This window comes from Cryptomeria japonica, chromosome 3, assembly GCF_030272615.1.
Source record: "Cryptomeria japonica chromosome 3, Sugi_1.0, whole genome shotgun sequence".
In the NCBI taxonomy this organism is placed as follows: Eukaryota; Viridiplantae; Streptophyta; class Pinopsida; order Cupressales; family Cupressaceae; genus Cryptomeria; species Cryptomeria japonica.
The window spans coordinates 476,464,219-476,480,166 of record NC_081407.1 but is presented as its reverse complement, the minus strand read 5'-3'; the positions used below and the strand labels follow the sequence as shown (position 1 = coordinate 476,480,166).

Sequence of the window (15,948 nt, the reverse complement as noted above, 5' to 3'; positions counted from 1 at the left end):
ACACCCTAAGATAGCTCCATCAGCTACCTTCACTTCGAAACTTGAAAACTCCTCAGTTGGTAACCTACGCTTCTCTACCAACTACTCAATGATGAAGTTGTGTGTGGCTCCAGTATCAACTAGACACACAACTCTCTGTCCCTGCAAAGTACCCTTCAGTCTGAATGCATCAAACTTAGGGTATCTAGAAAAAGTGGCCATAGTGACATTGGCCAAGGTTGATGTATACTTATCCTCCAACTCTATTTGTGGTATTTTTTGCTCCTCATCACCACTATCTAAAGTAGTGTCAAGAATGTGCTCATCCTCATCATCCGATAAGACCTCTATAAGATGTGGCTTGCCTTTTCCAAGGCATCTGCGACTTGGTTCCCAAAGTTCCTTGCAAGTAAAGCACAATTTCTTTCTCCTCAATTCATTCCTAGACTCTTGATCTGTCCTAGGAGAAGATGTGTTACCCTTCTGCTGTGGGAATGACTTTTGGAAGGGTTTGGAGTTCCCGGGAAATTTTTTGTTTTGCTGAAATGTGGAAGGTGGAGAAGGTCCAATGTAATTTGTATGGCCTCCTGCAGAGTCTTAGGCTTTAAAGCTTTAACCAAACCTCGAAGTCTTTCATGTAGACCCTCAATAAAGAGCATCACTACTCGTCTATTGGGCATCTCTGGAACTCGTTAATATAGGTCTCCATATGTCCTGTCTGCCTCAAAAGTGCTAAGTCCCTGTAATAGAGTTCCACATCCTTGTGGTCAAACTTGGCTATCAACCGCTCAGTAAATTTTGTATATGAATGTATAAGCGCTTGGTTTTGGGTCACAAGGTCGTGATGCCACCAGTTGTAAGCAACATCCTCTAGATGTAGGACAACAAACTGAATGGCTTCCTCCTTCGGCATAGGCTTGAGTGATAAGTAGATATCCATCTTATGCACCCAAGCATGAGCTCTTGCCACTACCATCAAATGGAGACATGGTGATCTTACTAGTGGCCCTATTCAACTCAGTGTTTTGTTATTGCTGTCTAGGGGTCCTATCATTATGGAATCTCATACTCTCCCTACGCTGCATACAATATTGATGCAATGGAAAAGCATCTCTGACGTGTGCTGGGAGATGTGCCCATTCCTCACTGGCTGCCATAACTGTGTCCTGAAATGCAATACCATCTTGTGGGTCAGCCAATGGTGGTTCATATCTAGGAGTGAACCGAGGAAGCATAGGTTTATCAGCGGTCCTGTTCTGTTCTCTGTCATGCCTGGGTGAGATAGATGCACTACCCAGAGATGATGGAGTCCTACTGCTGCCACGACTCCCTGTAGACGATACTGACCTACTGTGCCTTCCACGCCTATCCCTGTGGTGTCCCAAATCCATTCTATCCAATGTTCCTGTAACCTGTCAAGAGCCCGCACAATCCTTAGTTGTGCATCAGCCAAGTTCCTCATAATTTCATTAGGATCAGGTCATTCCTATCTTCCTCCATTCCTGTTATTCTCAGTTATATCACCCATAACTTCTTTTGCAGGATGTTCTGTATCAAAATTCAATTCTACCTGAGCTCTTTTGCGTGTGTAAAACCTATATGTACCAATGCATAGATTAAGACTGAAGAATAGGACAAGTATGAAGAAGACAAAAAGTAAAAAGCCAAGATAATGAAACAAAATGGAATAAGTCAAAAAGGCAGATAAGACAAAGAGCAGATAAGATGAAAAAGGATAAGACAAATTTGTAACAGGATTAATCCTTACTAAAGGCAGCGGTCACTTTCGTAAAGAAAAGGCAAGCCATATAAGACAAATTTTTTGTCTTATTCAAAAGACAAGTCAGCAACTTTAATTTGTCTTACTCTAAAGACAAAAAGCTGCGATTAGTATTCAAAAAGGAAAGGTAATTATACATGAAAAAGGTGTAGTGAAAAGGTGTAGTTTGTTTTGAGAAAACGTAGATTAGTCAGTGCCACGACTTATGAAAAGAGTACATCAACGGTTGCAAATAAATATTAGTTATGATTCTTAATCAGCACGGGTTGATTTAGGACGTGTCTCTTTGATGATCAAAAGGCATGTCCCATTATATGAAAGCATACATATATATAAGGATTGAATTTGCAGATTGAGTGGGCAGAATGCTAAAATTATAAATCAGACAAAAAGGGAAATTTGCGGGTGTATATGTGCTGAGAAGATAATAATTATATACACCTGTAGGTGAGAAATGCATAGTGCTGAAGGTATAAGGAGAGTTTTAAAGAGGATCAAGTGCAGATTTATGAGAAGACTATGAGAAGACTATTCCCAGACATATGGGCAGATTATGAACAGATTTATATGACAGACTTGTGAAGAATTCATTATCAGATTTGTATGACAGATTTATGAGGAGATTTTGATCAGATATATATGACTGATTAGTAATATTCATCAAAGCAGATTGGAGGAGTGAGGTGTTGTGTATGGAGTGAATGAATAAAATGAAGAAGATTATTCAAGAGATCAAAATATCGAGATGAAGACGTATTGCAGATTATAAATCAGATTTGGGTACAGATTGAAAAGTGTGTGACAGTGTGGTGAAAGAGTATCCTTCACATTTTTGTAAACAGCTATATGGCAGTGTTATGAGTATTTTGATGAATTGAGTATATAGCAGAGTGGTGAGTGGGGATATAGAGCAGATTTAGAAGAGTAAGAAAGGAAAAAATATGAAATGTGTTTCAGATTCATATTGAAATATATATGCAGCCCATGTTTGAAGAGTATATGCAGATTTAAAGAAGAAAAGCATATAAAGGAGATTGCATTAAATTTGTGAGAGATAGGATTTGTGTAATCAGATTTTATGAAGGCATTGTAAGATTTTGTCATTCATTGAAGGGGAAAATACAAGAAGGAAGGTATATCATATAAGAGTTGAAGAGATTGAATTGTCCATCATCTGTTGTAGAAGCAATATTCAAAGGTGGAACTTTGATTTGGAAGTTGTTGCTTTTTAAAGGAGAGATTGGTGTCTCTCATTAAGTTGATGCTTAGCAGTGGGGGTTGGTGCCTCTAGTTGGTTGGTGCTTCCAGTGGGTTGGTGCTCACAAACAAACTTAGGGGTTGGTGCCTACATACATTGAAAAAGAAGAACAATATAAAATCATTAATTTGTCGTGGTTTTCTCCCGTAAAGGTTTCCACATATATATCTTGTGTTCTACTCGTGTTTATATTAGATAGATCACACATGAATGTGGGTATGCAATGGATATGTTTATGAGATAAGTTATGTCCTTGTGATTGAACTTGAAAAAGTTAAAGTTAGTTAATATACTGATTCACACCCCCCACCCCTCCTCTTAGTATATTCTTGTGCTCTTCAACAACTACGCTATCAAGCAAAAAGTGAGGGTCCTCATTTGCAACGGGGTGATGTGTGAAAACGTCACAACACCACTCAAGAGATTAAATAAACAACCAATGTGGGAGAAAGCTATGCTATTAGTTTGGGTTTGGTTTGGCCCAGATATGAGTCCGGATTTGGTCCAACCTAGTGGCCATTTAAGGTTTCATCCAAGCTTGTGGGTCCACCCAAGACAAACCTGCAATGTATTTGGCCGCCATACTCTTAGGTGGCAAATTTAACAAATTTTGAAACATTTTTCCTTATATTTTTACTTTTCACTTTGACCAAAAACCCAAAAATATCCCCATCAACTGTAAATTGTGGATTTCCATACATTATGAAGACACAAACAGTCATTTCTCTTATTGTGAATGCAAAACAAAAATATTGATTGATGAATGTTCTGAAGTGGTTGGTTTGCTATATTATACATTTGTAAGAGCCCATTTAATCCCAATGAGATTGTAGAGGAAGATTTTTGCAAAAAAGGTAGGTTTTTTCAAGTTTTTTTTTTTTTTTTCTACATTTTATTTTACAAATGAGTTCGCTTGTTTTGTTTTGCTTTCATTCTTCTATGATTCTATAACACAATTAAATTTTTAAAATGAGTTAAATTATATATATATATTTATTTTCATTTGTTTCAATTCTTTGAATGTGTTGTTTATTGAAGTTGTTGTCATAGGTAGGACAAGGGCAATTGGTTCTAGCTCCATAGGTTTTGCTTCAAAACACACCCATATTCTCCCCTTTGGAATATGTTGATATGGTATAGTAGCTTCTAGGTGGTGGTGTTATTTTTGGATTTGTAGTGGTGTACAATGTTGGCTATTCAAGTTCATACAATTGGGTGAGAGGTCATTTCTGCCACATGCTTCGAGTACGCATCAAAGTTTGCCCAAGAAAAAAGGTGTGCACCATAGGTGAAAAACTTGGCAAGTACTCGCATGCCCATAGATGAAAAAATCTGCAAAAAATCGTTTAACTCCTGATTTATCGTGAGTCATTTATGGCCACGATTTAATCTGCAAAAAACTCGTGGGCAAGTTTCTTGAAAAATCGAGGAGATTTATTGGAAAAAATCGCAAAAATTCGGGAGAAAAACTCAAATAATTCTACGGTAATGATTTGTCGAGTATTCTTTTACTGAATACTTTCATGCAATTGATTACATAACCTTGCACCTTGCCATTTGTGAATCAATTAGTGTAACTGTGTACCTATCCACAAGTTAAAAATAGGTGCCTTCAAGGGATGTGGCATCTTTGTGGGAAGAATGTGAATCCTTTGGGTGTACGTGTGAGGAAAACTTCCGTATGGTGTTTTTGCATGATATGGTAGTTTCATGTGGAAGTCTCATGCTTCTTGAACCATGTTCTTGAAGGTATTGTGTGAAGGCTGACAAAGTTCATGAATGTGTATGAGATAAGCTAAAATTTGAAAAGCTTTGTGTGCACATGCCAATGCTAGCTATTGAACAAAGTATTTATTTTATGGAAGATGTGAAGTAGAGGAGAACTTTAATTCTACAAAAATGAGATTCAAGGAATTGCAAATCCTCTATAATATGTATTGAACTCAAATTCATTTAGAGGTTGCACTTATTTTTTGTTATATGATGTATTTAACTCAAGCTTTGATTTATATATGATGGAAATCAGTAATATGTTCTACAAATTCAGTGTATATGTGTGTTTTTCAAGAACATTTTAAGAATTATATATTTTCAAATGTTCGATAAATTTCTCGATTTTTTGCCGAGCCCTGAGTTTTCAAAAATTTTGGGCCAAAAGAGTTATTGCCAAGTAAGAGTTTTTCATCTTTGTGCATGCCGATCATGGTAGCGAGGTACTTGACAATAACTTTTTGCCAAGTTATGAAAAAAAAGGTGCAGCAATTTATATAACAAAAACTCACAAAAATGTACAATTTTTGGCACTAAAATCGTAAAAAATGAGCCCAAATGGAATATAAATATGTTTCATGAGGAGTTGCAATTATTTTTCAAGGGTTTTCAGCTTTTTTCATGAAAGAGAAGAAGCGCTGGTGAGAGACGGCGACGACACATGACTACAAGTATGTTCAACAGTGACTAGTCTACTAATTTCGAAGTTCAAAAGATTATTTGGTTGCAAGTGCTTCTTTTATCTGTTTCTGAATTTCTATTTGAATTGAGGTTAAGGCATAATCTTTTTGTTTAATTATTCCTTCAAGATCTGTTCTTTGCCTTTCCTCCATAATAATACTCACATCATTTCTCCTATCTTGGATAGTATCCTCAAGCATCAATCTCCTTGTTTCTAAGGCTACATCTGCATGGTGTCTGTTTCTGGAGCATACTAATAGATGTGTGTTGTTATGAATGAGAAAAGATGTCAAGGTTGATTATCACCAAATGCATATATAGGTGTGCTTCTGTTAATGAAGAAAACCAGTTATCAAGTTTTTGTGCATATATGTGCAGTTGCACCCTGTAATGTCCCCTTCTCTGCAGTGATTAGTTCAGTGGTCCATTGGCCTATTCTAGAGACCCATAGGCTATTTGGAAAGGAGAATTAGGGTTCCCAACTTTTGTGGAGTTTTGCTTGAGCTTTTTAGGGTTTACCAGGAGGGAATTCTTCAGTTATGTCTATGGTTTCCTTCTGGGTTTTTCATGAGCTCTAGGGTGGCATAACATGCATTCGATTCTTTGGTGAAGTGAGAACTTACTATTTTTAGTAAGTTAGGGTTTGGCTGTTTGGATGATGCTGTCTTACTGAGCTTTCCAAGCTCTTTCTCTGGGTGCGGGGATCATGTTTTTCGGAGGAGTATTTCATGACTTACTATTTTTAGTAAGTGGTAGTATTGAGCAAATCTGTTTTTAGCAATTTGGACAGGGTCTTGATCCTGTAGCAGTTCAGTGGTTTTCATTGCTCAGCTTCATCCTGGATTTTGTTGATAATCAAAATTGGAGTTATAAGTGGTTTAATTAAATCAGAGTTCCTAGACTTGCCGCGAGTTCGCCGAGTTGGCGAGTCGAGGCAAGCTCGGCGAGTTTTGTTGACTCGGGGCTCGGACTCGGTGGGTTTTGGGCATAACTCGCCTGACTCGCGAGTCAGGTGAGTTATCCCAAAACTTGCCGAGTCCGAGCTCCAAGACTTGGCCGCGGCATGCCAAATTTCGATTTTAAAAAACAAAAAAAACAAAAGCTTTTTCACTTGTTTTTTTTAATTTCTCTTTCATATAACCCTAAAAGGTCTTCTAATTGTTAGTTGTGAGAAGAAGAGAGGAAAAGTGAGAGAGAGGAAGGAAAACAAGAGGCCATAGGTTTGCAACCAGCAGGGAAGAAGAGCATCAAGGAGACCACAAATCACATTGGGGAAGCCATAGGCTTGCATTGAGAGCATCAAGGAGTCCATAGCAAGACTTCTCAACTCATTTGAAAGAGGTAAGCGTTAAACTTTGTAGATTTTGTTGGTTTTTTAAGGTATGTTGATGGATTTTTTTCATTTGTTTGTTAATTTTTTTAGTTTAACAGTTAACTTTTCAAATCTTGAATGTTTTTATTTTTTTAGCTTAATTTCAATGAGAGAAGTAGAATAATAGCAAAGTGCAAACCCTACATTTTTTTAGAAAAAATTTGTAAACATGTATTTACAATTTAAAAAAAAAAAAAGTAGGGTTTGCTGATTTTTTCTATTAGTTTATAACTTTATTAAATTTTCTTATTGCAGCAGCCTTCACGTTTAAAAAACATTCATTATTCACAATGCCTAAAAGGGTGAGGCTTGGAAATATACTGAAGACTTTATTGGCAGACAAAAAAATCAAACAAAATGTTTTTTTTGTAAAGAAATTAATTTTGGTGGCATCAATAGATTTAAATACCATATTGTCGGCATACCTGGCCATGATATTGAGGTATGTAAAAAACGAACTGCTGAGGCAAAACGTTTCTATTATGTCCAATTAAAAACACATGAGCAAGAAAAGTTAACTAAGAAGAGGCAATTGGAAGAGTTAAGTGCTATTGGCTTCCATGCACCCGCATCCGCATCTACATCCGCATCCGCATCTGCGTTTGCATCCACATCCGCAGGCTGTGTTGGAGAGGGTTCTTCCATGCCTCCCTTTCGTCCTAGTGCTTCTACTAGTGCTAGTGCTTCTACTTCTACTCCTCCTAGTGGCACTATTACCTTTGGCCCTAGAGTTCGGAAATCCAGGTTGGATAGTTATTTTGTGCCGCGTAGTACTCATGGGGCTCAACCCTCGCTTGAGAGCATGGGTTGGAACAAGGAGGTTCATGATGCTGCAAGAAAACAAATTTGCAAGTTTTGGTACTTTTGCAACATTCCATTTATTGCAGCCAAGTAATTCTTCTTGTTTTGTTTGCTTTAAGTTTAAAAGTAAATTTATAGTTTGAAGTTGAACTCTACTTTGTCTAATCATAATCTATTTGTGACAAGTCTCCTTATTGGCAAGGCATGGTAGATGCCATAACCATTTGTGGTGCGGGGTTTAAAGCCCCTACTGATGCTGAGTTAAGTGGCCCCCTCTTGTTAGAAATGGTTGAGGATATGAAAGTTGAGCTAGAGGACCACCGATAGTCTTGGAGCCAAAAGGGTTGCACCATCATGACAGATGGTTGGACGGATAGGAGGAATAAAACACTCCTAAATTTTCTTGTTTCCTGCGGAGGTGATTGATCATGATTCATTCTAATTTGTACTTCTCTAAATGCATTGAATAAATTAAATTTTTGAATTGTTGAAACTCTATTTTCAGGATCCACCATGTTCTCGAAGTCTATTGATGCTTCCTCACATGTGAAAAATGCCACATACTTATGTGAGGCTATTGAGGAAGTCATACAAGAGGTGGGAGAAGAAAATGTGGTGCAGGTGGTGACAGATAATGCAGAAAGTTATGTTGCTGTAGGTAAACTTTGAACTTTTAAAGTCTTGATGGAGAGGCATCTATCATTATTTAAAATTTTCTTAACATATCAAAATTTCTAATTAATTTAAAATTGCTGTAGGTAAACTTTTGATGGAGAGGCACCCGAAATTTTTTTGGTCTCCATGTGCGGCCCATTGCCTTGACCTCATGTTGGAGGATATTGGTAAGCTTGAATGGGTGAAATCAATAGTTGAAAGGGCCCAAAATATCAGCAAGTTTATCTACAATCATGCATTGGTCCTTAGCATTATGAGGCAATACACGGGGCAAAAGGAGTTGGCTCGCCCTGGTATCATGAGGTTTGTCTCAAACTTCCTCACACTGAAATCCTTGATGAAATCAAAGGCGACTTTGAGGTGTATGTTTGTTGGTGAGGAGTGGACTTCCTCATCCTATGCTACGACCACTGCAGGGATAGATGTGGTAAATTGCATTTTTGATGAGCTAGGTTTTAGTACCCCCTGTGGAGAAATCGTGCAGGTAAATTTATTACAATTTAACATTTAGTATCTACTATTTAGTAATTTAATTTTAATTTATTAACAATTTAACTTTGCAATTTTTATTTATTTTTATTTAATTTGTGACTTAATTGTTTTTGTTTAACATTATGTGTAGGTCACTGAGCCCCTCGTAGTTCTCCTATGAGTTGTTGATGGGGAGAAGCCCTCTATGGGCTATATATATGAGGGTATGGATAGGGCCAAGGAGGCCATAGGTCCATATATGAAGGAGATGAGGATAAGTATGGCCCCATTTGGGAGATTATTGATAGGAGATGGCAGAGCTAGCTTCACAGGCCCATCCATGCAATAGCCTATTACCTCAATCCGGCATTTCGATTTCGTGATGACTTCAAGGCAGATGAGGAGGTTCTTAGCGGTTTGTATACCGTGGTTCAAAAGTTGTGTACTAATGGCACAGCCTCAAGTACAACGCTCCAGCTGGATAAATATAATAATTGAGAAGGGGCAATCTTCGCAAGCAGCATGTGCATAGAGGCTCGGACACAATTGCAGCCAGGTAGAAATATATGTAAACTTAAGATTCTTAAGTTTATGGCTTATGCATTTTAATTTTTGATTTTATAATCTAGCCTTAAAGTTGGAAATGAGTTTGATTTTTTTTTCTTTTCGTTATTTCAGATAGATGGTGGCAAATGTTTGGGCCCTCAAACCCAAACCTTCAAAAAATTGCCATCCGTATTTTGAGTCAGCCATGCAGTGCTTCTGGATGTGAGCGCAATTGGTCCATGTTCGAGCACATCCATTCGAAGAGGCGTAATAGATTGTCTGTGGAGAGGTTGAATGATCTTGTTTTTGTTCATTACAACCTCCGTCTTAGGACTAGACAGATTTTGGACACTAACTCCTCTTCGATCACTTTAGTGGAGATCGATCCAGAGTTTGAGTGGATCACTGAGTCTATCGATCCCGTCTTCACTGAGGAGGACCATGAGTGGGTTGACCAGGTAGACAGAGAGGTTGAGGCTGTGGCTATGGCTATGGCAGAGGAGGAGGATAGAGCACGATCCGACACAGGCACCTCACAGGCGGAGACTATGGCTACTCAGTCATCCAGGACCTACCTTAGACGCATTTGTAGGAGGCAGACAGACTACTCTGAGGTTGAGGATGAGCTAGAGCCTGAGTCATAGACTTGTTTTTGTTTATAGTTACATATATGTTTGGGAACATTTGATGTCATGGATTTTATATACATTTGACAACATTTATAGCTCTATATATCTATGTTTTCTATTACCTTCAGCTACAATTTACATTTCTATGCATGTGATGGATGTATGTTTATGTATGTGATCAAATTAGCTTCTATTTGATGATGGTATAGTGTCTTTAAGCTTTATTCAATAATGGGCGCATGAAACAAGTTTTAAATTGTTAAAAATCTCTAAATTTCAAGGTTTTTTTATTTTGCCGAGTCGTTGCCGAGTCATAGCCGAGTCACGAGTTGAGTCGGCCTTGCCGAGTCTGAGCCGAGTCCGAGTCTGGGAACTTTGAATTAAATATTATTTCCTTATCCTAAGGTTTAATATTTAATTATTTTATTATTTATTAATGACATATTGGGTGACTTAGGAAAAAGACATATTTATATCTAATATCAATGTTATTTTTTCCTAAGTTAGGCATTGAAATTGAAGAATGCATTATGTTATTATTGAAGACTTAGGCAAGTTCAAACTTGTTGAAATTATTGGTAAAAATGCAACTTGGGCGCCCACCTTGGAAAATGAAATGAAATGTCATTTGGATGCCATGTGCTTGTGAAATGAAATGCAAATTGGAGAGGTGAATTTGGGAGCATTTACATTTGAATTTCAGAGGGAAAAAACTATAAATATAGGTGCTTGGCCTCCCATTTGGATATCTTATGAAATTGCATTGTTATGTTGCCGGTTTGGCGATTGAAAATCTGAGCTTCGAAGTGTGGCTTCCTAGCTATGTCTCAGTTTCGTATTTGGGAGATAGTACCTAGCTGTGTTTCTTGTATTTCCAGTGCTGTTAGAGAGTGTTTTGCTGAGTGTGGAGTGTTTCATGTGGATTTTGGAGTGTTTTCTTGCTGCTGGTCGCGGAGTTGCTGAAACTTTATTTTGCTCATACCTCTTGACCAAGTGATTCTTTCGTTATGGGTATTGGCTCTATCAAAACGTGGCATGGAGGCGATATAGTCTGCAATTTTATAGCCACTGATTTGGAGAATTGGATTTTTAGTTGCAAATCGTACCTTTCAGCTGGGTCGTACCATTCCAGAGGTGCATTGGGATGCGTGCTTCTGTTTTGAGGCGACTGGATTGCAGGATTTGTGTTTATGTTTCATCGTCTAGGTTATATCTTTCATTTGCATTTGATTTGGTGTGTTTCCGACTTCATTTGAGTGAGTTATGATCATTTTGGTGTTGCCGGTTGAGACTAGTCATGCTTGTTTGACTTCAGATTTTTGGTACAGCAGTAGTAGCATGATTTGAGTTAATTTGTTAGTGGTTTCTTGTTGTAATCTGCACTGGATATTATCTCTAATCTTATCTTTCTGAATTGTAAGGTTAAGTAGTAGTACTACTAACCATTTCTGGTGTTTCTTGCTTACTGCATAAGTGGAAGAGGCTGGCTTAGCCGCCTATTTGCTCTGTAATTTAGTTATGAAGTTCTGTCCTCCCACTGAGTAAGTGGTTGAGTGATTTTATGTTTGTAATGGTCCTCCCGCTGAATAAGCGGTCGAGTTGAGTTTTTGATGTGATTCAGTCCTCATGTTGAAACATTGCGGTTGAGTGATTTGTGTCTTGGTGAGTTGTTCGCTTGGCTGGTTTACCGCCAAGTTTCTTGCTTACCTGCTGGATAAGAGGAAGGGGCTGGTTTGCCGCCCATTATCGTATTCAACTTTTAGTTGGTTTGTGCTGCTAATGATCCCCGGAACACCGTATGCTCTCACCCTCCCAGATTGGGCTCTTGGTGATCAGAAAGTGGAAGGGTTACTTTCAGCAGTATTAAGATTATATTTTCTAACCTTAACGGTTATGGTGTTTGTTTGTAATCCTTATTGCTTTAAAACAAAAAAAATTATCCGGGATATTACACACCCATGAACGAAAAAAATAGACTCAAAATCAAAACCCTGAAAATGCTCACATAAGTGCATTCTGTGTAAATGATTAGATAGGTTTAATGTACAAGATTTACAAGGGACCATGAAGGTGTACCCCCTAAAGTGGGGGTAATCTATTTTGTGTCAAAAAATGTGCATGTCAGGTGACTAACACACCAGTGAAGGTAAAATCAAAATTTCAAATGGAAGGTTCATAGACCAGTAGTTTAGTGGGTTCCTTGAAAGAATGATGTAGTGTTTTGTTGACAAGAAAATGCAGAACAATTAAAAGTTGCATGCCATACAATTCTAAATGCAAAATATATCAAGTCAAAAACAACAGCTTAATATATTGGTGCACACCAATAAAGGATGATGTCTAGGTTCAAATAAAAAGTTGCACACATGTAGAGGCATGCACCAAAAAATGGAATGGACCGAATGTTCGAAGTCAAAATTGTGCAATTGCTTATGGAGATGTGCACTACATAGTGTGAATATAGGTTTTTGAATGATGAAAGTTACATGGAGGTACATAGATGCAAACCTAAAGTGTGAAAATGAAATTGATGAGTTTGAAACTTTCAAGTGTGCATTCCATTTACAGCCGTACATGCATATAAGGGGGAAAAGGAAAAGAATTTTGACAAATCAAAGCCGCAAGTGACATGTATAAGTGCACCTATTATAGATGGCTAACTAGGCATGTATTAAAAGCATAACCTATGAATAGAGGTGCACCCATTCGTGAAAATATATGGATAAATGGATGTGTCAAATAGTGGAATGCTGATTATGGTTTAATTAGCAAGAGAAGTGAAAAATGAAAAAAAGGCAAATTCTATTTTTAACATAGGGGTGCTAAAAATAGCATTAACCTTTACCCTTTTCAAACTTAAGAGCATAGCAGTGATCAGCAGCAGAACATCAACTGTGGTCAGCAGGGTAGCAGGGTTCTCCATGATTTCAGGATGTTCATTTTATCCATTGATTTCTGAATAGTCTTCAATATCAGCAGTATCCCACAAGAGTGTTCTTTATCAAAGACACTTGATATTAGCCTACTTGTCATAAAAAATGCTTGATTATATAAAACATTTCATCAAATTCACCAAAAATGCGTGATTATAGTTGAAAAAATAATTATTCATAGTAATAGAAGCTGCAAATTCGCACTGATGTAAATGAGTAAAAGTAGCTGAAATTTTTATGAAGTGCTGAAGGTATAATTATCAACAGCAAGCAGTTGTAGTCCAATATTTATATTCCGTCACAGGGTTTGCCAAATTTAGTCCATGAAATCTGGAAAACTTAAAGAAAACCCTAAAAATTGTTACAGTTTTCCCTATATCTCATACAGAAAAAGGGCTCAGGGCTTTTGTATCGAAATATATTTAAAAAACTCATTTTCAATTAGGTTCTTTTTTGAATTTTTTCAGATTTGAGTCATTTACAGTCTAGTGTTTAGTGTTGAATCTTGATGTGGTGGCGGTTCACTGTTGCGGACATGGTGGCCTCTTGTTGTTGCAGACTGTTGGCCTATTTTTAGTGTCATTGCAAACTATAAGTTTGTCAATGCCTTGTGTTGAGCCTTGTTGCTGTGTTGAAGAGTAGTGTTGAGTGCTTTTGGCTGTTGCGTCTTGCTTCTGCAAGAGTTGAAGATAGTCAGGAGGAAGAGTCTTTGCCCTCCACAGTCTGAGCCTTGTAGAGTTCATCCTGCTGCTTACAAGTTGTGAGACAACTGGTTACTGAAATCGACAACTCTGCGATAGAGGCTTGTGGGGTGTGGAGGTAGGCATTTGCATAACATTTTCATTTGTTTGCAGGTTTTGTTTTTTAACAAAATTTAGTACATTAAAAAATGTATCAAATTTATCAACATTGTTTTAATTTGTTTTTATCTTTTTAGTTTTTTAGTATATTAAAATTTAATATGTTAAAAAAATTAATTAGTTTTTTATTATTAATATATTTAACAAAATTTGTAACTTATTAAGTATTTAGTTTTACAATAGTAAATTAAAAATTTGAAACTTATTTATGTTCAAATATTTTTTAAAATTTATTTAAATATAACATAATATTATTTATTTTAAATAATTAAATTAGTCAAATTTAATCTTGATTGTTTATTTCTATGTTACCCCGAGTTTCCAGGACGGGGACGGTGGGATGAGTTTTCGAGGTGGCAAATTTTTTTGCCAATTTTGGGGACAGCGGGGGGATGGCTATATAAAATATAGGGAATTTTAAATATATAGGGAAAACTTAAATGTTCATATGAAAAATAGATAAAGTATGTATATATACATTATATTCATATGAAAACATGGATAAAGCAGGTATGTACATTATAGAACCTTAACATACCACATTTGTGTTCAAAATTCATTGTCAATACTCAATTTGCATTCATAATCGAAAATTCATTGTTAATATGCCAGCACTTGTTTGCATGTAGTTCATTGTTTCTTTCTGGTTGGAGGATATTTTGATAGTCTTCTATTACTATTATGACCTACAACCCCTTATTTATGCACTATAGAGTTTTGGGTGTTTGTGAAATTCATTACGAAGCTGTTATTCATATTTCTGAGTGCTTTTGGCTATGATTCAGACCTGCTTACCTTTCATATTAGTGAAAAGTCCAATATTGTAGACCTGCAACCACTTTTTTATGCACTACTGAGTTCTAAGTGTTTGTGAAATTTATTACCAGGCTGCTGCTCATTATTTCTAAGTGCTTTTGGTAGTGATTCAGACATGTTAACCCGTCATGTTAGTGAAAATCTAGTTTTACAGACCTATAATAAGATTAAAAAATGTCTTTTTTGAGCATTTGAGTCTTTTTTTTTTTAAATGTGCTGGGAAAAGGGGGATGGCTGGCCGTCCCTGGGATGGTTAGGGGATGTCATAGACCTCCCCAACCATATTGAGGATGGGGGGACGTCCGCTTTGAGAATCACTGCCGTCTCCAAGTTTCCGGGACATTTCCCACAGATTTTGCAATTTTGGGGACGGCAGGGGGACGACCTCTGGCTGTCCCCAAAATGTCCCTGGTACGGGGACGAGATTTTAGCTCGGGGACGTGTCCCCGGGTAACATAGGTTTTTTTGTGAAGTTTATCTCTGCTGACCTTTTTTCTTTTTTAATCTTTGTTGAACACGAATACAAAACAAAAATCTTGCAACAGAGTTTACACTATTCATTAAATTCAAGATACAAAGTACAATCTAAAAACTACACACAAAATCCAATGACCAATCTAACTTGTTCAATGAATATGTTGTGGGATACAACTCCTACAAAGGGACCCTGATCAACACTGCATGCCCTGCCTGATCCTCATCAATCTGCATTGGTTCTTTACAGTGTACAGCCTACTGTACTGGTGGACACTTGATGTACTCAATACCTGATGATATCATATATAATCAATTCCACTCAGCAGCAAGTTAACTGCAAATATGTGAAAGCAGCCAATGGTCACCATGTGTATCAAATTATCAATAAGTGAAACTGATACAATTGTCACCAACTCATTGAGTTCCATGTGAAACTTTGCCTATCTTTGCCAAACTCATGCAGCCACTGAATTCGGCAGATCTGTTCCACTTGTTTCAGGTATGTAACCAGCTTACAATCTTGCTGATATGGATGAGATAAGATGCGGATGATATATTTATAACTCTGTTCAGTGCACTTATCACTAACTTTACCAAAAATAAGTCTCAACATTGAAACTTTTAAAGAGATGAATTGTGCCTGGAAAGTTCCTCTATAGAAACATAAAATTGCAACATATCATGATACATATCTTTCTTTGTTTACCACATTGCTCTCTATATGTTAGAATAATGCAAGAAATAATCAATTCAATGAGCCTTAATGATTAATAAATCTTTCTCCTTACAAAACATATTTCTTCCTTTAATTTTCATTGGTCTTTTTTTTACATCTGGAATTATTTGGAATGGTTCTAAAGTGGGATTTGACGCACCGTTTAATTTTTAGCCTGCTCAGTA

General features: G+C 37.0%; 1 protein-coding gene across 14 annotated transcripts in view; it reads left to right on the top strand.

Annotated features, from left to right (window-relative positions):
* Positions 1 to 15,948, top strand: part of LOC131029575 (protein DECREASED SIZE EXCLUSION LIMIT 1) — a 279,735-nt gene that overhangs the window by 129,392 nt on the left and 134,395 nt on the right. The gene's annotated exons all lie outside the window — the stretch shown is intronic.